The following is a 23,168-nucleotide window of genomic DNA, read 5'->3' as shown; positions in this document are numbered from 1 at the left end:
CGAGGGAACAGAGCCAGCCTCCCTTCAGTGGGAGAAGGCGCGGCCTCAGCTGTAGCCCCGGGTGCCTGCGGTGGCCCAGGGCACGGCCATGGCTGTCAATGTGTTGGGCTGCAGCACAGGGCAGGCCGGAGCTCAGCAGCCTCAGCAGAGCCCAGGGCCGCGGCCCTTCCCTGCCGGGGCCCGAGCCTGGCCCGGCCCGGCCCGGCCTGAGCAGCCCGGACTGGCCCAGGGGATGGGCTGCGCCCGCCCGCTGTGCCCACAGGCTGGGCCCAAGCCTTTGCAAGAGGCTTTCTCCCAGCTTGGCAAAACCTCGGCCAAGTGTCCCTGTGCTGTGCTGAGAAGAGTAAAAAACCCCCTCAAATTTAACCCTACTGCCCACCGCATGAGGGATCCCTGCACACCTTAGGAGAGGTCATCAATACTCCTTTGTGCCTCATGAGAGATCCCTGCACGCCTCTGCAGGGACCCCAAAATATCCCTTTGTGCCTCGTAAGGTCCAGGCCCAGATGATCCCCCGGAAGGAAATGTGCCCTCAGCCCAGGGACGCTCAGCATGGGCTCCCCCATCCCCTCGGGGCCCTGCGCTGGGCACAGCAGCCCCTGCCTGGCTCCTGCCTGCCCACACCGTGGCCATCCACGGCTGCTCCTGGGCATGGAGCTCAGTCAGTGCTGGTGCCGGGGGGGCTTTGCTGGTGCTACCACATGGACATAGCTGTGAAAACTCTATTTCTTTATTTAAACATAAAATAGGGGCCAAGCCCTGCCCTGCCAGACAAGGGCTGCCCACCTTCAGTCCTGGCCGGGGAACAGGACCAGGGGACTCCGGGGCAGAGGGTCTCGTTGAGGAGGGATGGATTTGGGGATGCCTTCATTATGGTGGTGCAGCCACGGCAGGGCAGATAGGGGCAGAAGTGAAGAGCTGGGATAAATTGTCAAGTTGTCGTTGTCTCTATTTTTAGGATAATTTTCTGAAGATGCACAGGAGCACCTGTGAAGAGAGGAGGTGGCTGAGGCCCCAGCTGCCAGTGGCACACAGGGAGCCTCCTGCACAGCAGGGCCCAGAGCTGGCAAGGCTCCCCAGCACGGCTGGAGCTGCTGGCACAGCTGGGCCCAGCTGGACAGCTGCCCCTCAAGGCCCCGGCCAGCAGGGCACGGCTCTGGGCAGGGTCCCTGGCCAGGAGCGGGCCCCAGAGCGCCTCTGCCTTTCAAGGGCAACCTCGGCCCTACTCTTTCTCCTCCCCACCTCCCTCTGCCTCTGCCCAGGCAGCCTCAGTGGGAGCCAGCTCTGGCTGCTGCCCCAGAGGGCCCCAAGGACAAGGCCCAGCAATTGAGAGGCCAATGGAAGCTCCGCAGAGCTATTTGTAGAATCATGGACTGGCCACAGCTCCACTGGAGACTCTCTGGGAATGTTCCCTGACTATGAGCAGCATTTAAAGGAAGCTGTTTGAGGCAGAGAATCGCAAAACACTCACGATTTTCTCTTCCAGCAATACCAGATTGCTGCACAGCACATCATCAGGCACAGTGCCGCACCAGCCACAATGGCCATCAACTTAATCAAACAAGGTGTTCCCCAGCAGAAAACTCTTCTCATGCTTTTCCAGATGATGTCAGAATGTGTTGAGGTGCTGGCTGCATCTGTGGGAGCAATGGGGAGCGTGAGCCCGTGCTGTGCTGCACTGCTGAGCTGGCAGCACGGTGGATACAGGCAGGATGTTCTCTGTTTCCCCCAGAGCTGGGGCCTGCAGGCACCTTGCTGCCCTTTGGCACAGGCCTGCTCAGTACCCGAACCCCTGAGCCTGCACACCGTAATTCCTCTGTGCTGTGCCATTCTGCTCCAGGCAACACTTGTTGAAGACATGGATAAGGAGAAGGAAAATGGCCAGCATTTTGGAGCTGCTCCAGGGCCCTCCCTCCCGCACAGAGCGGCCCCTCCAGATGTGCGCAGAGACTGGGAAATTGCAGGGGATCTTAGGGTGTGCATGGCCTGTGATGCATGGATGCCTTCCCACTGTGCCTGCCATGGCGTGTCCAGATGTGCAGCCAATGCCCCCGGCTGCTGAGTCCCAGGGGAAGGCTGAGGGAAATGCACCCACCACGCTGGCTGTCCACACCACTCAGGAGTTTTTCCAGATGTTTGGATTCCTCCAGGGATGTACTAGCTCCTATAGGTTTCTTCTTCCTTCTTGGAGGACCTTAAGAGAAATATTTCCGTTTCCCAGGAATGGATCCCACAAAACGAGGGCTCAGCCTGTGGGGTCAGCAGGCACACGCTACTCACCCCTGCCATGGGAGCTGGGCCTGCGTGCAACATCCACCAAAGTCCTCCCTGCAGACACACCTGTAACACAACAGCCACAGAAGCTTCTGCCATCTCTGCTGATCTGCACGGGCACCACTGAGCCGCAGCAGCGGTGAGGGGATCGCGCAGGGTGAGGGCACACACGTGCATGGTTCTGTGCTGGCACCTGCAGCAATGCCCCCCTGGCCCAGCTTTGGGCTCTGAGCTGGCAGCTCTCCCAGGAGAAAGGCCTTGACCTACCCTCAGCATCTCCCAGAGGCTCAGTAATGGGTATGCGTAGGGAATCCAGATCGTCTCCATTCACAGGATAGTCTTCGTCCACAGGATCATCTTTGTCAACAGGCTCATCTTCATCATCAGGATCATCATCAGGGTCATCTGCAAAGAAAGGCAGGACAGAACAGTTCCTTTGACCCTGCTGAAGGTTCTCCTTCAGGCCTGAGTGGCAGTGAGGGCACCTGGGTTCTTGGTGCCCTCCAAGGCACTCCCTCAGCTCTGCCTCCCACTCAGGAGCAGGGGCAGGGGCAGGGGGACCTCGTGCCTGCAGTGGCCCCACACTGGGATGGAAGGAGCCCCTTGCAGGGCAGTCAGGGCAGAAAGGACTCCCTGGAGCTGCCAGCAGCTGTAAAGCCAGCCCCGGGCAGGGCCAGGGCTTGGCAGTGGCAGCAGGAGCAGCTCAGGCTCCCTGGGGCTGGCAAAGGAGCTGCCAAAGGCTCAGCCCCGGGGCACAGCCCTGGGCCCGGCCCCTTCCCTCTCTGCTCTTCTCCCTGGCTGCACAGAGCACATGGAAGGACACACTGGCATTGCCCACGGGAGGAAGATGGACAGCTAAATGCTCCTTCCTCCCACGGGCAGCAATCCTGTGAGATCATTGTTGGGTACAAGAGTACAAATTTGGAGGCCAGGATTTCCAGAATCCATCAAACTTTGGAGGATCTTAAGGGAAACCACAAAGGAATATTACTCTGGACAATGATTACACTTGGATTGTGATTGCTCTGTTAGCAAAGGGTTGCTGATAACCTACCACCACCAAGCTCCAAGATCCTTAAACTGTGCTTTAACAAATGACGGAAGTCACGTTCCCAGTCTAGAAAGGAGCACAGATGGGAACTGTTCCATGCTGTGCTGGGATCCCCTTGTATAGGGAACCGAGCACTGCAAGGGGGTCAGGTAATGCTGTGTGCCCGCACTGCCAGACAGCAGAGAGGGCAGCTGAAGCCTCAGCAGGGCTCAGGCCCAGAGGCACAGCAATTACCTCCGGGGCCTTTGCCTGGCATCGCCTCCCTTCCTGCAGCAGAGGCTGCCATGGAGCCACTGCTTCCTCTGGGAAATGCTGCCTTCAGCACAGGCTCTCCTTCCATCTCTGCAGAAAGGAGAAGGGAATGCTCCATCAGGTGAGGCTGTTCACCAATGGGCATCTTCAGGAGGCAATGCTTGTCTCAGTAATGGACAAGATTCAGGAGAAAGACCAGGTTATTGGGGCCGCTCCAGGGCCCTCCCTCCTCCAAGGAGCTGCCCCGCCAGATGTGCTCAGAGACTGGGAAATTGCAGGGGATGTCAGGGTGGGCATGGCCCATGGTGCAGTTTGGGCAGCCAGTCAGCTGATGCCAAATGCCTTCCTGCAGGGGCTGGGCAGAAGCTGCAGCCAGGCCAGGCTGGGAAACAGCCCTGCAGGGCGTGAAAGCAGCAGCGGGGCAGCGAGGCTGCCATGGATGCCTTCCTGCTGTGCCGGGCACGAAGTGTCCAGATGTGCAGCCAAAGCCCCCGGCTGCTGAGTCCCAGGGGAAGCATGAGGGAAATGCACCCACCACGCTGCCTGTCCACATCACTCAGGACCCTATTCATGTGTTTGGATGCCTCCAGGGACTTCCTGTCTCCTATAGGTTTGTTCCTCCTTCTCGGAGGACCTTAAGAGAAGTATTTGCATTTCAGGTGAATGGATCCCACAGAACAAGGGCTCAGCCTGTGGGGTCAGCAGGCACACACTACTCACCCCTGCCATGGGAGTGGGGCTTGTGTGCAGCAACCAGGAAAGGAGCCTGAAAAGTCTTTCCTGCAGACACACCTGTAACTCAACAGCCACAGGAGCTCCTGTCACCTGGTGCCTACCAGGCTGTCAATGATTATTCTTTTAGGAACATTGACAACATACCTTCAGGAGGCTTAAGAGGCTGGAAGTCTTCATGGAGCCAAGCTGCTGGAGAAGCCTTCCTAGCATGCTCATCTAGAGGGGAGCACAGATCTGATCAGACCCATTTCCATGGTGTGCTGGGATCTCCCTCTGCCTGAGGGAACTGGGCACTGCAAGGGGGTCGGGTAAGGCCGTGGGAGCCAGATATCAATGGACAAGGCCAAAGCTGCACAGGGGCCTGGGGAGCTCTGGACTGGCTCTGGTCACTCTCCTCCCTCTTTGCAGGCCCTGTGCAACATCTCTGGAGTGGTGGCTGGAGGAGCCCAGAGCCCGTGAGGGCTCTCTCCCTCCCACAGAGGAAATCCACACTAAATCCTTGGGGGAAACTGCAGCAGGCAGTGCCACAAGTGTCCCTCCCAACCTCCGTCCCTCCTTCTGCTGGGACAGCTTCCGCAGCCCAAGGGCACATATCCAGGCTCTCTCAGGACACACTGGAGCCTTGCTCTCCCCCTCTGTCCTTTCCCCACCATGCGCACTCCGTGCAGTCACTCCCAGGTTTCAGGAAGTGTTTCCCACGCAGGGACCCCAGCAGGACTGCTCAGTACCCGAGTGCCCTGAGCCTGCTCGGGATAATTCCCCTGGGCTGTGCCAGTCTTGTCGGGACTGTGCCTGCACTGCCAAGCAGCAGAGAGGGCAGCTCAAGCCTCAGCAGGGCTCAGGCCCAGAGGCACAGCAATTACCTCCTGGGCCTGTGCCTGGCATCGCCTCCCTTCCTGCAGCAGAGGCTGGCACAGAACCACTGCTTCCTCCGGGAAACTCAGTCTTCACCACAGGCTTTGCTTCCATCTCTGTAGAAAGGAAAAGGGACAGATGAATCAGGTGGGGCTGTTCCCCAATGGGAAGGCGGCATCTTCAGGAGGCAATGCTTGTCAAACACATTAATAAGGTTCAGGAAGTCATCCAAGCTTTGGAGCGGGACCAGGGCCCTCCCTCCTCCAAATCACCACCCCTCTGGAAATGCCCTGTGACTGGGAAGTTGCAAGGGATCTCAGGGTGGGCATGGCCCATGGTGCAGGTTGGGCAGCCAGTCAGCAGATGCCAAATGCCTTCCTGCAGAGGCTGGGCAGAAGATGCAACCAGGCCAGGCTGGGAAACAGCCCTGCAGGGCGTGAAAGCAGCAGCAGCAGCGGGGCAGCGAGGCTGCCATGGATCCCTTCCCACTGTGCCGGGCACGAAGTGTCCAGATGTGCAGCCAAAGCCCGCGGCTGCTGAGTCCCAGGGGAAGCATGAGGGAAATGCACCCACCACGCTGCCTGTCCACATCACTCAGGACCCTATTCATGTGTTTGGATGCCTCCAGGGACTTCCTGTCTCCTATAGGTTTGTTCCTCCCTCTTGGAGGACCTTAAGAGAAGTATTTGCATTTTCCCCGGAAAGGATCCCACAGAACCAGGGCTCAGCCTATGGGGTCAGCAGGCACACACTACTCACCCCTGCCATGGGAGCGGGGCTTGTGTGCAGCAACCAGGAAAGGAGCCTGAAAAGTCTTTGCTGCAGACACACCTGTAACTCAACAGCCACAGGAGCTCCTGTCACCTGGTGCCTACCAGGCTGTCAATGATTATTCTTTTAGGAACATTGACAACATACCTTCAGGAGGCTTAAGAGGCTGGAAGTCTTCATGGAGCCAAGCTGCTGGAGAAGCCTTCCTAGCATGCTCGTCTAGAGGGGAGCACAGATCAGATCAGAACCCATTTCCATGGTGTGCTGGGATCCCCCTCTGCCTTAGGGAACTGGGCACTGCACGGGGGTCGGGTAAGGTCTTGGCTGCCAGATGTCAGTGGACAAGGCCAAAGCTGCACAGGGGCCTGGGGAGCTCTGGACTGGCTCTGGTCACTCTCCACCCTCTTTGCAGGCCCTGTGCAACATCCCTGGAAGGGTGGCTGGAGATGCCCAGGCCCTGTGGGGGCTCTGTCCCTCCCACAGAGGAAACCCTCCCTAAAGCCCTGGGCAAAACCATCCCCAGCGCTTCCCGGGGAGCAGGGAGCGCTGTCCCGGGAAAGGGCAGCCAGGCTGCCGGCTCACCTGCTCGCCGCGCTTGCAGCGGAGCAGCCTGGGCAGCCCTGGCAGGCAGGGCCACGGCCAGGAGGAGCAGGAGGAAGAGGCGCAGAGCAAGGGCCATGCTGCCTTGCCCTCTGCCAGTCCCACAGCTCTTGCTGCCACCGCTGTCCCGACACCGCTGTCCCAATGTCAGCACCGCTGCTGCCACCGCTGCTGCTGCCACAACAGTTGTGCTCAGGGACTGACTGCTGGCTCCTTTTGCTGCTGTGCAACCACGGGGCTCTGGCACCTCTGGCACCTCTGTGACATCAGGGCCTGCTGTGTCCTCAGCCTGCTGTGACCCCAGAGCCTGCTGTGACCTCATGGCCGGGGCAGGTTTTTGTGGGAATGGATCTCAAGAGGTGCCCTTCCAGCAAGGAGAGTGTGTCCCTGCTGGTAGTTATGTGCAATCTAGCTCTTTTTCACAAGAACCGAGCTATACAATATTGGACACGTGAGACATTTCATGGTTCTACATGCCAAAGCAATGTCACGTCCAAAATTCATCTCACGTTGGCCATTCCCACTATTGCAGGCAGCCCCAGCCCTGCCCCGCTCCCACCGAGTCCGTGCTGTGCGCTGTGCTGGCCTTTGACCCCTATTTCAAAAGTGAAGGACTTGATGCCATACAAAAGTAATGCAACACAGGCCATCAGGGGAGCTGCAAACTTTAGGGGACACCCAAACCCTCTGTACATCTTGTGGCTATACCCTCAGCCACCCTAAAATCCCCCTGTGTGCCTCACAGGAGACCCCAGAACCCTGCTCAATTTACAGGTGTCCCTCGGCCCCTGCACACCTTTCCACATACAATAAATTCCCTGCACAATTTTTGGGGGCCCCCAGCCCCTTGCACAGCACAGAAATGATCCAAAGCTGCTGTGTGCCTTTAGAGGGAGCCAAACATAACACTCAGGGAGCAGCAACAGGGCTGAGCCACCTTCTGTGTGTGCTCACCATGTGTCCCTGGGTGAACAGATGAGGCTTGGGGGCAAATGGCCTCTCTGCTCATAAGAGATCTGGGAGTGCCACAGGTTCAGTCTCTGTCGGGCTCTGAGCTCACCCCTCAGGCTATGAAGGACTTCCTTCAGAGTCCAGCCTCATTCCATTGATCTCAAGGCATGCACTTTCTAGGTGGTTTCCCTCTTTTCCTGGGCATGCCCCTGGACGGGGTCCAGGCCGAGATGATGCCACGGAAGGAAATGTGCCCTCAGCCCAGGGACGCTCAGCATGGGCTCCCCCATCCCCTCGGGGCCCCGCCGCTGGGCACAGCAGCCCCTGCCTGGCTCCTGCCTGCCCACACCGTGGGCATTCACGGCTGCTCCTGGGCATGGACCTCAGCCACTGCTGGTGCCGGGTGGGCTTTGCTGCTGCTACCACCAGGACACTGGGTCACAGCTCCATCTCTTTATTGCAGCAGAAGAGCTGATTTGGGAAGTGCTGTGTTGCCCCATTTCTTCAGCCCCACTAGCTGCCCACACCCACAGTGGCACTGGGCCGCCCCCAGAAAACTGTCGAATCTGGGCTGTGGCTGCAGGGCACAGCTGCTCTACAGCACAGGTGGACTGCCTTGGGGGTAGGACTGCCCTGAGGGTAGGGACAAGGAACGGGGTGAGGTCTGCTCTATGTTTTCCAAAGGTGATTATTCTACAGACGATCAGGGCCAGAACAACACTGCATTAAAGGCATACACCAACTTACAAACTTGGCAGGGTCCCAGGGCAGGATCCAATCTTTAGCCAATTGGGAGAAACTGAGGGTGGAACACCAGGCGGGGAATACAAGGTTTAAACCAATTGGGGATTACAGGGGAGGGGAAGAACTTAAACAAACCAATGGGGTTCCGAAGGATACAAAATTGATAGGGAAGTCTCTAGAGCAAGGGGCAGGCTTGGAGAGGGACTGACATGCAATGGGAGGAGGAACAGTGAACAAAAGGGCAGGTCTTTGGAGAGATGGACGAGTGGGGCAAAACCAACAACACAGTGGGAAAGGAGCAACCCATTAGTAATAAAATATGCTATAACAATACAAAATAAGGGGAGGGGTTTATAAAACTGTCTGTTAGGACCGAATTACAATCAAAGACATGAACTGCAGTGGGGAAGCTCTGATTCAAGGTTCAGTTGAGCACTTCCAAATTATTTCCTGGCAGAAACAGATGGCCCAACTTGCCCTTATCACATGGAAATAAAGGGTTCCCCAACAGCAACCCCTTCCGAGGCCATCCTGGGCATCGGGAACAGGTCTTGTGGTGCCGGCTGCATCTGTGGGAGTGATGGGGAGCGTGAGCCCGTGCTGTGCTGCACTGCTGAGCTGGCAGCACGGTGGATACGGGCAGGACGTTCTCTGTTTCCCCCAGAGCTGGGGCCTGCAGGCACCTTGCCGGCCCTTGGCACAGGCTGTGCCAGCCAACAAAGCCCAGCAGGCCGGGAGGAGAGCCTGGGGGCAGCGCAGCTGCTTGGGCAGTGGCTGCTGCCAGGGACACGGGCCAAAGCCATCCCTGAGCAGCCACTGCCACCCCTGGCCCTCCCTGCCCCGTGACAGCTCCCCCAGCCCCAGGGGACAGACTGTCAAAAAGTCCACAGCCAGCAAAGAGATTGTCCCAGGAATTGTGTGCTGCTTTTCCTCCCTCCAGTTGTAAATCCCTCAGACTGCTGTAAATGCCCACACGTGGTCTGATCAGCCCCTATGCTTTTCCACTCTGCTCTCAGAAATTTTGCAACAAATCCACCAATAAATTCGAGGTTACATCTGTGAATTGCACACTACAGTTTCCTTCATTTTTCCCAGTACCTGGAAGTTTCTATATTTAGTAATGCCCTTGAGGATCTCTGATTCTTTTCAGTATTTGGGTTTTTTTGTATTGAGACAGACGATACAGCCTAATTCATTTTAGTTTTTGCAGGTCTGGGTTTTTCCTCAGCATGATGGTTTACTTATTATCTACATGTAAACTTGTTTTTATTTATGGTTTTTTTTGGTTCCCCAAGGAACTGTTTTGACAATCTGTCATTCACTTCATAGTTAATGTTCCGTAGAAGAACAATTTGGACTCTCTTTCTATAGAAATATAAAGATCTCAGAAAGCTGTATTTTTAATTTTGAGGACACTCTTTCTTCCCACTCCCACCTATAACAGTGATCCCTTTTGAAACATCTCTGAGGACATGTGGAGTTATTTGGGAAATGCTTGGCTTAACCTGGGTAATGGGTTACTATTTTCAGTGCTATAAACCTACATTGCTTCAAGGTTCACACCACGGTCCTGATTTGTGGCTCAATGCATGGATACCTGCCTGAATTAAAACAATGTTTGTGAGGCAGCTGAAGAGCTTAGACCTCAGCGATTAAAATTCCTGGGAGGAGGAGGTGGAGGAAGAAAGGATAAATACCTGTTTCAAAAGCTGTTTTCTCACTTCTAGTATGCCAGAAGTATGGTAGATTACACCTATCTTCAAATGTCATTTACTTACAGAACAACTCTCTACAGTGCCAGACTCCAGGAGAAATGACTCAACACTTTGCCTCCCAATGCATCAGCTTTAATTCTAGTGAGAGGTAGGCCTTAATTACAGTCTGATTAGAGCAAATCAACAAAGCAGTCTTGCCGTTGTGTGAGTGGCAAGAGGAATTTGCTTGTGAACAGATGAATATGTCCCACTCAGTAATGAACAAAATTTGCCCGGACTTGGAAGAAAGTAGACAAGGAGCAATGCAGTATTTGGGGTTTATCCAGGGATAAATGGGGCAAGAAGCTGTAACAACTTACCTGTTTTACAGAACACAAGTACTGATATGGCCAATAATGCACCCACAAGAAAAGATCTTCAGGACATTCCTTTATTTCTCTAACCAGGAATGGGCAGCAAAATGCTGGCATTTATCAGAACTGGAAGCCGTGTTCCTCTCCTGTTTCTCCTTGAGCACACTGTGTGTTATTTGCAGACTTCACTGTCCAGCCCATCAATCCTCTCGTGGCCAATTGCTAAATGGCACAAGTACCAAAATACAGGTACCAGCATAATCAGCCCAGCACTAATGCAGCACTGCTTTGATGGTGCACAGGAGCACAGAATGGCTTGGGTAGGAAGGGACATTTAAAGGCCATCTAGTCCCAATGGCCTGGAGTGAGCAGGGACACCTTGAACTAGGTCAGGTTGCTCAGAGCAGGAGCTTGAATGTCTGCAGAGATGGATGTCCACCTCTCTGGGCAACCTGTGCCAGGTTTTCATAACAAACAGTGTAAAAAATGTGTTTCTTTCATCTAGTCTGAATTGACCATCTTTTAGATTAAAACCATTCCCCCTAGGTCTGGTCATGAAAGGCTCTGTTAAAATTCTGTCCCATCTCTTTACAAGCCCCCATAAGGCACTGAAAGGCAGCAATCAGGTGTCCCTGGAGTCTTCTCTCTTCCAGGCTGAACACTGCCAGCTCTCCCAGCCTGTCTCCAAAGCAGAAGGGCTCCAGCCCTCAGAGCATTTTGTCCCTCCTCTGGATTTGATCCAACAGGTCCATGTCCTTCCTGTCTTGGGGACCCAGAGCAGTATGCAGTACTCTGTCGTGGGAGAGACCGAGACACTACAAAGCAACACACTCCATTTCCAGAAGACTTCAAACCCTGTTTTTATTCTAGCCTGCATGCTTTTTCTCCATTTTTACAAAGCTCTTAAGTTTATACTTTACTCATTGGTCACGAGATACAAACAAAACACTCATTGAAATAGGGAGTTGTAGGTTTCTCTTATTTATCCATGTTTCTTTCTTGGTTTCTATGTCAACAACCTTAGTAGAAAGTTCTTTCAGGGGTTAACATGGATCCTCTTATCAAACTTCTCAATGGCTCACAGAAATCACTGTAAAACCTCTTCCACAGTACTCCAGGTGGGGTCTCACCAGAGCAGAGAGGTGGAATCACCTCCTTCAACCTGCTGGGCACTCTCCCTTGGATGCACATGGCTGCCTCATGTCCAGCCTCTCTTCTAGCAGCAACCCCAAGTCCTTGCTGGAGCTGCTCTCCATCCCTTCATGCCCCAGCCTGTGAGATCAGCTGAGCTGGGACTGTGTCACAGCCCTTGGGCAGAGCAGCTGGGCAGGATGAGCTCCCTCCCAAAGAAGGCAGATCCAGCTCCCGAAACAACTGCACCCTGGCCATGAGCTCACAGCAGGCTCTGAGGTGCCAGAGGTGCCAGAGCCCCGTGGTTGCACAGCAGCACAAGGAGCCAGCAGTCAGTCCCTGAGCACAACTGTTGCGGCAGCAGCGGCGGTGGCAGCAGCGGTGCTGACGTTGGGACAGCGGTGTCGGGACAGCGGTGGCAGAAAGAGCTGCGGGACTGGCGGAGGACAAGGCACCATGGCCCTTGCTCTGCGCCTCCTACTCCTGCTGCTCCTGGCCGTGGCCCTTCCTGCCAGGGCTGCCCAGGCTGCTCCGCTGCAAGCGCGACGAGCAGGTGAGCCAGCAGCCTGGCTGCCCTTTCCCGGGACAGCGCTCCCTGCTCCCCGGGAAGTGCTGGGGATGGTTTTGGCCAGGGCTTTAGGGAGGGTTTCCTCTGTGGGAGGGAGACCCCAGAGGTCTGGGGCTTCCTCAGTTTCCACTCCAAGGATGTTTCACAGAGCTCGGAAATAGTGTGGAGAGTGACCGGGGCAAGGCCATAGCTCCCCATCCCCCGGTACTGCTTTGGTCATGGCCATTGACATCTGGCTCCCATGGCCTTATCCGACCCATCCTCATGAAGAGGAACTACCTTTCTCTAATGTCCTCGAAGAGACAAGACCCAAGACACAGAAGACAAAAAATCCCTGGAGGCAGCCAAACATCTGGACCAGATGATGAGTGCACAGGTGAGACGCCATGGTCAGTGGATTTCCCTCCCTTGCAGTGCCCAGATCCCTAAGGCAGAAGGAGATTCCAGTACACCATGGAAACACTTCTGATCTGTGCTCCCTTCTAGGTGAGGGTGCTGGGATGGCTTCTCCAGCAGTGGGGATGGAAGATGATTTGGAGCCCTTGGGAATTTCTGCAGGTTAGTTCACCAGTTTCCCTCAGAGAATAATTATTGTAAGCCTGGAAGAACAAGGTGACAGAAGCTTCTCTGGCTGTTGAGTTACAGGTGTGTCTGCAGGGAGGACTTTTCAAGCCCCAGGGCTGGATGCTGCACACAATCCCAGCTCCCATGGCAGGGGTGAGTAGTGTGTCCCTGCTGACACCGCAGGCTGAGTCCTATTTTTGTGGGATCCATCCACATGAACTGGAAGTACTTTTAAGGTCCTCCAACAGTCAGTACCAAAGAGGAGACAGTACGTTCCTGGAGTCAGCAAAACATCTGGGCCAGATGCTGAGTGACCTGGAGAGATGCTGTGGTGGGTGCATTTCCCTCATGCTTCCCCTGGGACTCAGCAGCCAGGGCCTTTGGCTGCACATCTGGACACGCCGTGCCCGGCACAGCGGGAAGGGATCCATGGCAGCCTCGCTGCCCCGCTGCTGCTTTCACGCCCTGCAGGGCTGTTTCCCAGCCTGGCCTGGCTGCAGCTTCTGCCCAGCCTCTGCAGGAAGGCATTTGGCATCTGCTGACAGGGAGCCCAAACCGCACCATGGGCCATGCCCACCCTGAGATCCCTTGCAATTTCCCAGTCTCCAGGCAGATCACAAGAGGTGGTGGTTTGGAGAAGGGAGGGGCCTGTCCAATCCCAAAAGCTCATCTGATTTCGTGATCCTTGTCCATGACTTTCACCAGTGTTAGCTTCTGAAGATGACACCTCCCCAATGGGGAACTGTCCCATCTGATCCATCTGTCCCTTTTCTTTCTCCAGCGATGACCCAAAATCTGGCACAGAAGGTGGCTGTTCCAGGAAGAAGCAGCGGCTCAGTGGCAGCCTCTTCTGCAGGAGAACAGGCAGTTCCAGGCACTGGCACAGCAGGTGATTGCTCCAGTGTCTCTTGAGAGGGCCTGAGCCTGTCCCCTGGGGCTGGGGGAGCTGTCACGGGGCAGGGAGGGCCAGGGGTGGCAGTGGCTGCTCAGGGATGGCTTTGGCCCGTGTCCCTGGCAGCAGCCACTGCCCAAGCAGCTGCGCTGCCCCCAGGCTCTCCTCCCGGCCTGCTGGGCTTTGTTGGCTGGCACAGCCTGTGCCAAGGGCCGGCAAGGTGCCTGCAGGCCCCAGCTCTGGGGGAAACAGAGAACGTCCTGCCCGTATCCACCGTGCTGCCAGCTCAGCAGTGCAGCACAGCACGGGCTCACGCTCCCCATTGCTCCCACAGACGTTATCAATGAAACAGGAATATATGCCCCGGATCCAGTGCGCTTCCCAAGAATTGTCTGCCCCCAGGATGTGCGCAGGACCTGCATGATAGGCACGGTGTTGACAGTGTTCACTGTGCCACTTGTGCTGATAGGCTGCTATCTTGGCATTCGTAAGCTGTACGAGCTCAGACGGTCAGTTGTTGATTTTTCTCCACAGTTTTCTTATAACTCTACTTCTGGCATTGGTAGCATGACTGGGAGTCATGCTACTGTGGAGTTGTGGCCAGTCCATGGTTGTCCAAAGAACTCTGCTGAGGGTTCTGCTGCTGCCCAGTGCTTCCATTGGCCTCTCAATTGCTGGGCCTTGTCCTGGGGGCCCGCTGGGGCTGCAGCCAGTGCTGGCTCCCACTGAGGCTGCCTGGCCAAGAGCAGCCCCAGGGGCACAGGGCAGAGGCAGAGCAAGTTCTCAACAGCATTTGGGCAGCACAGCTCAGGACAGGAAAGGACAGTGCTTATTTAGTACCTCATGTAAAGTTTTACAGTAAGAGTGGTGTTGCAGGTCAAGCAAATTTGCTCCAGATCAGTGTTAAAACAAATCCAACGTGATGAAGGTTTGGCTTTGGCCTTGAGACTTTGCTCTTTGTGTGAGCCCTGCTCTGGATTGATTCCCAGTCAATCTTGGAGCTGGTTTTGGGCGAAGGCTCATCCCAGCCCTGAGCCTTGGCAGTTCTCTGGCCTCAAAGGGAGAGCTGAGGCTGCACTGCACATGACTGGTGTTCAAGGCTCCATTATCAAAGAGTGTTGAGATGTTTAAATTACTGTATTCTTACTACATGGCTTTTGTTATGAAATTCCTTCATTAGTTTTTAAAACTTAATTGTAATAAAACTTCTTTCCCAGTGCTTTTTCCAGTTATTTGATATAGTCAGTGATGGCCAAGGTATCCCATGGCTGAATTAGAAGACTGTAAGTATTATAAAATGAAATAATGTTGACACTCTTAGGTCTTTCACAGACTCCTGAAACTTACGTTGGTTTGATGTGACCAACAGAAGAGTTTGGCTCTGCTTTTAATTTAGACAAGCAGCAGAGCTGGAACCTGTTGAAGAGAGTCTCTTCACAGCTAAAGCAAACTGCCAGGGTTCTTTTATTCCAGCTCTAAGCAGGAAGATAAAAATCTCTCAGCAGTTAATACTCCTGACCAGTAACTGATATAAACTAGGCATTTGGGCTGTTTGCTGCCTCACCCCTGAGTTCCTCAGAGCTGCAGCTCCCTGTTCTCTTGGCAGACAGGGGCTGGCTATGGATGACAGTCACGTCTCTGGCCTGGTGCACACCAGGTCCACACATGAGCTGTGGGATCGTCCTTGCACACCCCATCCTGGAAGAACCCAGGTCAGTGATGTGTCTGACACAGTTTGATGCATGGTAGCAAAAGAAGGCAAAATAAAGCCTAGAATTGGTACCATTCTTTAATATGCTTTTGCCACCAACATTATCCAAGTTCCTATGCTTGTTTTCCTGGAGAATTTGCACTCAACAGAGCTTCAGTGCCTTTGATCAAATCAGTCTTAAGAGCAGCTTGGGGCTGGTCAGTCATTTAGATGTCAGTACTGACTGGGGTCCAGGCAACAAAAGAACATAAGCTGCAGGCCACCCATACAGCTTTTCACCTTAATGAGCACAAAGCCTTTATTTTTGCCAACGGAGGGATGTTGGGAGGATTTTTGCACCATTGGGCCAAGGCACAAGGCTGTGGATCTACACAGCACTTTGGTAAGGAGGGGAACACAGGTGGGGGCAATCCAGGCTGTTAGCAGTGCCCCCACCCCCTGATTAGGGACAGCACAATTGCTTTTAGAGCTCCTTAACCAGCTGGTGAAAAAGTCATCTCCTTTTCTTGCCCCCTGCACACTGCCAGGCAAGTTGAACAGAAAATCTGCCTCTTCCTCCATGATTTCTGAGCACCAAAGCAAAGAACCACAAAAAAAACCCAAAAAACCAAAACAAACAACAACAACAACTACAACAACAAAAAAACCCAAACAGCTAAAATACAAATAATTTTTTGACCAGTCAAAGCTTTTTTTAGAACTTTATAAGACTGACTGAGCCAGTGCTGAATTAAGAGTGGAACATGTTATGTGTCTTGCACAAAGTATGGGACAGCTGCTGCCATGCAAACGTGGGTGCAGGGTCAGACCCTTAACTTCAGACACAGCCCTGCTTTCCTGAGGGACAGAAATTCATCTGTTAGAATCCCTTGGAGCTTCTGGAGCTGCTCTTGGCCCTCCTGTGGATAACTGGGTTGCTGTGGAGCACTGGAGAACTTTCAGCTTGGTTCCTGTTATGTATATTATGGTAATTCGTACTGATAGAACACAAATATATATATATAAAAGAATAAAATATCAAACCTTGAAATCACAGTAGCAAGGGAAGAGAGGATTGCTTCACAGGGTGAGGAAACCGCAGCTGGCAGTCGGGTAGGAGGAGTGTCATTAACATAGGAAGTGAACCCAGCCAGCACAGGAGATTGTCGTTCTCACTGGTGTGAACAGGAGGAGGTCCAGCGATGATGGCCCATGGAGATGTTCATCTTAGACAGAGGGGACCATCAAGGACATACATCTGCATACGGGATTCCGGTAACCGAAGAGTGGATACACATCAGTTCCCGGACAAGGTTCTGTCCAGCACAGGACGGAGAATAGAGGCATCATGAATGTGAAAAACCCTGAGGAAAGACAAAGGGACTCTGCCACGGGCTAGAAAAAGAGTATAAGAAGGGATTCTGCCAAGCAGCATTGGTGAACAGGGGGGATTGGGTGCGATAGAAGGCGGATCTGTGTTCACCCAGCTTCCATCCTGGGGTCAGTGCTGTCCTTGATTGTTGGCTGTTGTGGCTGCATATCGGTTGTGAATAAATTTATATTTTATTTTTATTAAATTGGCTGGATCGATTTTTACCTATAATAGTACCAGGGTATAGGGGCCTGCAGAATCTAAGCAGCATCTTCCTTGGCTAACAACAGACTGGAAAGGGAAAACCAGCATCAGAAACCTGTGAGATGGAAAACTTTGGGCTGTTTGAGATCAAAAATGTCACCTAAAAATCTCAATGGCGAAGAACAACCATTCTCACAAGGATTCCAGTAGAATAAATGACACAGGTGTTGGAATAACAGCCAGTGCCCACAGCAATGACAATTCCTTGGTGAGGAGGGTCCCACGGAGAGTCGGCTGAGTAATGACACTCACAGCCAATGTGGCTACACGTCGTTCTCCTTTATTAAGCAACTTTGACATAGTTATCCTCCTCTATACACTGTCTCCTGCCACTAATGCTTAATGCTGATTGGTTAAGTAGCTATATTCACACATACATCTTAATTACTGATTGGTTGTCACACTATAAGCATCTTTAGCTAAGGTGTGCCAAATTAGCAGCTCCCACAACGTGCTTGGCGCATTTGGTTTCATCCTGGCACAATGCTCATTCTTCCTTGTTGTATCTATTTGAGGACAGCACATGGTCTATCTTGTTCCTGTTTGAGGACGATACATGGTTTTCAGAGTAACTCTGTAATCTGCAGACCAGGGCTGTCCAATTCCCACAGGGGAATATCATGGCATTGTTCAGCCAAGAATCCTTCTACACCTTGGAATAAAAGGCAGTGCCCACTGCAAAGACATTTCCCTGTCCTGTGGGCTCCACAAACCACACATGAACATGGCACTTTTCCTGAGTGCTTCCCAAAGCTTCTCTGCAAGAAGCACTGGGGAAGTGCATGGGGTAAGAGTTCTGCAAGTGCCAGGTTCTTGTGCAGCAGAAAAGTCATAAAATATGAAAGATTCTAGCAACCCCAATAAATCCATCATTTATGGCTTGTAAATATTCTGGTGAATCTCAGTTACTTCAGGGCAAAAACAAACACAGGGCAAACTTGCCCAAGTATGGTTTCATGACAAGATTCCCGTTTGTCTGCTCCTGTCTGTGGGAGAAGACGAGATTACAAGCTGTCCAGCTGAAGAAGGAAAGGAGGATCTACACTTCCCTGTCATATTTTCCTACTGACTAAGGAATTAAGACCAAGAATTTGGGTAATGGAGGGATAAGACTGGAGTATGGATTAGGGTTTACATCCTAAGATACTTCATTTGCTGAAATAGAAGCACTTTTATTGTACATGGATCTCCTTGCTAAACCTCTTTGTGTACAAACTCCCTTCCTCCATGGCAGAACTGAACAAGCAACATATGTCAGAGCCTCAAGTTAAAAGCTCTGTGATGAGTTAGTTTTAATGGATCCATTACCATTCTGTGGGGTTGCTGTCATGAGGAGCTCAGGTGGCTTTTTGTTGAGATCAAAATCAATGAGCCATTTGTCCCAGCTCCACCTGTCCTGAGGCAGCACTGGCTCCACTGTGCCATTTCTAAATGAAAACAGAATCTCCTAAAGAAGCCAGGCCAAAATCATGAGGGAGTAGTCACAAAAAATAACTTAGGTCGTTTGCTGGGTATTCATCTAACAGATACCACCTTCCCAAAGTCCAGGCAACAGTTAACAAGGCTCTTTGCTCTGTAATCAACCTTTCAATTGGTAGTGTTTCATACCCATGCAGAAGAACAAAAAGCCACTTCCACTGTAGAAACATGAGCTGCAGCTATGCAGTAAGTTGTGCTCAGTAGCTGACCTGCTGCTTTAGCTGTGAGGCAGGAGATACTGCCATAAAATTTCACAAGAAAATTTTCAAGTATCTAAAATATGCCGTGTTATGTTATTTTCTACCTCCAATATTGCCTGCACATAGCTTAAGGAAGAAAGGTATTTACCAGCCACCATAGATGAAAAAAATTAAAATGAGAAAAGGGCTTTTAAGGATATCAGAGTGATGGCCACCAGTCATTTTCCAGCTTTGTAGGATTTCAGTTGAAAGTCAATCTAAACAAGCCAGCATATGTCTAGCAAGAAGGAAATCACAGATCATGTCTGCTCCTACACCCAAGCTTTTCTATATCAAAGATGGATGGTATTCTTTTCCAGCTCTCAAGAGATATGTCATAATTTACGAATAAACAAAATATCATGCATAGAAATATTTCATAGATTGTAGCAGCTCCTTTGAGGGGAGCTCCCCGGGGAGTCCCCGGAGGGCCCCCTGGGCTGTGAGTTCGCTGGCAGCAGCAGGCACGCAAGGAGACTCCACACGGCTTCTGAGGATGCTGATTAGATGAGGGTTTATTGGGGGACCCAGCCCCGGGAGTAACATGGTTTCAGAGGGAGAAGGGAGAAAGGGAAAGAGAGGGGGAGAGAGGGGGAGCCTAGGGGAGAGATGGGCCATGAGAGAATCTGGTCTTCCTCGCAGAGCTTAAGAGGGAAATTCAGTGTAGGTGTGAAATAAGGTTTGGGCAAATGGGATTGTAGATTCATGGGACTTCAGGGGAGGAACACAGCTTGGAATAAACCATATATTTTCAAGAGGTACATTTTTGAGACAGAGCATACAATTTGAATAAAATGCAACACTACAATAGATTATTAAGATAGATAGATGATAGATAGATAGATAGATAGATAGATAGATAGATAGATAGATAAATGGATTGACAAGGCAGATAGAGATAGATGAATGCACTTGCCTGTATCACTTTGTATAGAAAGGGAGGGGGAAGTGACAGGTTATTCTTTTCCACACATGGGAAACTATCTTTTTCCCAGAAAATTCAGCTTCCTTCTTCAGTGACCACCAGGGTATCTGAAGACCCCACCAAGAAGGCCCTGTGATGCCAATGGCCTGTGCAATCCAGCAAGTCAAGAAAGTAAGGCCTGCCTCTTAATACTACAGTGGTGTTAAAGAGGTTTATTCTCGGTTTTTGGTACCAAGAGGAACAAACTGAAACCAGTTACTGTAAAATGCCTTCACAAGCACCAGTGCAAATCACAGACAAAGGAAGGATGAAGCCAAGGTGTCCCACAACCATGGCCCAAGCAGCCAGAGATCCTCCTTCAACCCTGGCTGCATTGAAGCCCCACTGACTGCCAAGAAGAAAAGCGCCCTACTGAGAGCAAGCAAACTTAACCCTCTGCCAGGACACAAATTTAGAGGGAAAAAAATTTGAAATCCCTACATCACCAGACACAGTTCCCAGTGAGAAGGGTTGGAACACTCTGCCCCCCAGCACTTCCCCGGCAGGCAGGTTCACAAAGGTGCTGGGAGCTAAGCTGTGCCCTGCGAGGGAACAGAGCCAGCCTCCCTTCAGTGGGAGAAGGCGCGGCCTCAGCTGTAGCCCCGGGTGCCTGCGGTGGCCCAGGGCACGGCCATGGCTGTCAATGTGTTGGGCTGCAGCACAGGGCAGGCCGGAGCTCAGCAGCCTCAGCAGAGCCCAGGGCCGCGGCCCTTCCCTGCCGGGGCCCGAGCCTGGCCCGGCCCGGCCCGGCCTGAGCAGCCCGGCCTGGCCCAGGGGATGGGCTGCGCCCGCCCGCTGTGCCCACAGGCTGGGCCCAAGCCTTTGCAAGAGGCTTTCTCCCAGCTTGGCAAAACCTCGGCCAAGTGTCCCTGTGCTTTGCTGAGAAGAGTAAAAACCCTATCAAATTTAACCCTGCTGCCCAACACATGAGGGATCCCTGCACACCTGAGGAGAGGCCATCAATACTCCTTTGTGCCTCATGAGGGATCCCTGCACCCCTCAGCAGCGACCCCAAAATATCCCTGTGTGCCTCTTCAGGTCCAGGCCCAGATGATCCCCCAGAAGGAAATGTGCCCTCAGCCCAGGGACGCTCAGCATGGGCTCCCCCATCCCCTCGGGGCCCCGCCGCTGGGCACAGCAGCCCCTGCCTGGCTCCTGCCTGCCCACACCGTGGCCATCCACGGCTGCTCCTGGGCATGGAGCTCAGCCAGTGCTGGTGTCGGGTGGGCTTTGCTGGTGCTACCACACGAACATAGCTGCGAAAACTCTATTTCTTTATTTAAATATAAAATGTGGGCCAAGCCCTGCCCTGGCAGACAACGGCTGCCCGCCTTCAGTCCTGGCCAGGGAACAGGACCAGGGGGCTCAGGGGCAGAGGGTCTCATTGAGGAGGGGTGGGTTTTGGGATGCCTCATGATGCTCATTCAGCCACCGCAGGTCAAAGAGGGGCGGAAGTGAAGATCTGGGGTAAACTATCAGGTTGTCATTGCCTCTGTTTTTAGGCTGGTCTTCTGGAGATACACAGGAGCACCTGTGGAGAGAGGAGGTGGCTGAGGCCCCAGCTGCCTGTGGCACACAGGGACCCTCGTGCACAGCAGGGCCCAGAGCTGGCAAGGCTCCCCAGCACGGCTGGAGCTGCTGGCACAGCTGGGTCCAGGTGGACAGCTGCCCCTCAAGGCCCCGGCCAGCAGGGCACGGCTCTGGGCAGGGTCCCTGGCCAGGAGCGGGCCCCAGAGCACCTCTGCCTTTCAAGGGCAATCTCGGCCCTGCTCTTTCTCCTCCCCACCTCCCTCTGCCTCTGCCCCGTGCCCCTGGGGTTGCTCTTGGCCAGGCAGCCTCAGTGGGAGCCAGCTCTGGCTGCAGCCCCAGCGGGGCCCCCAGGACACGGCCCAACAATTGAGAGGCCAATGGAAGCACTGGGCAGCAGCAGAACCCTCAGCAGAGTTATTTGGAAAATCATGGACTGGCCACAACTCCACTGCAGACTCTCTGGGAATGTTCCCTGACTATGAGCAGCCTGTAAAGGAAGCTGTTTGAGGTGGAGAATCGCAAAACACTCACGATTTTCTCTTCCAGCAATACCAGATTCCTGCACAGCACATCATCAGGCACAGTGCCGCACCAGCCACAATGGCCATCAACTTAATCAAACAAGGTGTTCCCCAGCAGAAAACTCTTCTCATGCTTTTCCAGATGATGTCAGAATGTGTTGAGGTGCTGGCTGCATCTGTGGGAGCAATGGGGAGCGTGAGCCCGTGCTGTGCTGCACTGCTGAGCTGGCAGCACGGTGGATACGGGCAGGACGTTCTCACTCCCTGTTTACCCCACAGCTGGGGCCTGCAGGCACCTTGCTGCCCCTTGGCACAGGCCAAACCCCCTGAGCCTGCATGCCATAATTCCTCTGTGCTGTGCCCTTCTGCTCCAGGCAACAGTTGTCAAAGACATGGATAAGGAGAATGGCCAGGGTTTTGGAGCTGCTCCAGGGCCCTCCCTCCTGCACAGAGCGGCCCCTCCAGATGTGCCCAGAGACTGGGAAATTGCAGGGGATCTTAGTGTGTGCATGGCCTGTGGTGCATGGATGCCTTCCCGCTGTGCCGGGCACGGCGTGTCCAGATGTGCAGCCAATGCCCCCAGCTGCTGAGTCCCAGGGGAAGCATGAGGGAAATGCACCCACCACGCTGGCTGTCCACATCACTCAGGAGTTTTTCCAGATATTTGGATTCCTCCAGGGATGTACGAGCTCCTGTAGGTTTCTTCTTCCGTCTTGGAGGACCTTAAGAGAAATATTTCCGTTTCCCAGGAAAGGATCCCACAAAACGAGGGCTCAGCCTGTGGGGTCAGCAGGAACAAACTACTCACCCCTGTGATGGGAGCTGGGCTTGCGTGCAACATCCACCAAAGGACCTGGGAAATTCCTCCCTGCAGACACACCTGTAACAAAACAGCTTCTGCCATCTCTGCTGATCTGCACGGGCACCACTGAGCCGCAGGAGCAGGGAGGGGATTGCGCAGGGAGAGGGCACACACGTGCCTGGTTCTGTGCTGGTACTTGCAGCAATGCCCCCCTGGCCCAGCTTTGGGATCTGCGCTGGCAGCTCTCCCAGGGGAAAGGCCTTGACCTACCCTCAGCATCACCCAGAGGCTCAGTAATGGGTATGCGTTGGGAATCCAAGTCATCTCCATTCACAGGATAGTCTTCGTCAACAGGCTCATATTCATCATCAGGATCATCATCAGGTTCATCTGCAAAGAAAGGCAGGACTGAAGAGCTCCTGTGACACTGTTGAAGATTCTCCTTCAGGCCCGAGTGGCAATGAGGGCACCTGGATTCTTGGTGCTCTCCAAGGCACTCCCTCAGCTCTGCCTCCCACTCAGGAGCAGGAGCAGGGGGAGCACGTTCCTGCAGTGGCCCCACACTGGGATGGAAGGAGTCCCTTGTGGGGCAGTCGGGGCAGAAAGGACTCCCTGGAGCTGCCAGCAGCTCTAAACCCAGCCACGGGCAGGGCCAGGGCTTGGCAGTGGCAACAGGAGCAGCTCAGGCTCCCTGGGGTCGGTAAAGGAGCTGCCAAAGGCTCAGCCCCGGGGCACAGCCCTGGGCCCGGCCCCTTCCCTCTCTGCTCTTCGCCCTGGCTGCACAGAGCACACGGAAGGACAGACTGGCATTGCCCACGGGAGGAAGATGGACAGCTAAATGCTCCTTCCTC

At 53.6% G+C, this 23,168-nt stretch overlaps 1 long non-coding RNA gene across 1 annotated transcript; it reads right to left on the bottom strand.

Moving 5' to 3' along the window:
* Window positions 1-1,324: 1,324 nt before the first annotated feature.
* LOC135307102 (uncharacterized) lies at window positions 1,325-2,837 on the bottom strand. Its single transcript, XR_010367834.1, has 3 exons — window positions 2,542-2,837; window positions 2,096-2,340; window positions 1,325-1,637 (listed from the first exon to the last, which is right to left on the bottom strand). It is a non-coding gene; the product is annotated as an uncharacterized LOC135307102 (long non-coding RNA).
* Between the last annotated feature and the right edge of the window lie 20,331 nt (window positions 2,838-23,168).

This window comes from Passer domesticus, chromosome 9 (genome assembly GCF_036417665.1).
Source record: "Passer domesticus isolate bPasDom1 chromosome 9, bPasDom1.hap1, whole genome shotgun sequence".
NCBI classification, from domain to species: domain Eukaryota; kingdom Metazoa; phylum Chordata; class Aves; order Passeriformes; family Passeridae; genus Passer; species Passer domesticus.
This window is presented reverse-complemented; position numbering and strand designations above follow the sequence as displayed.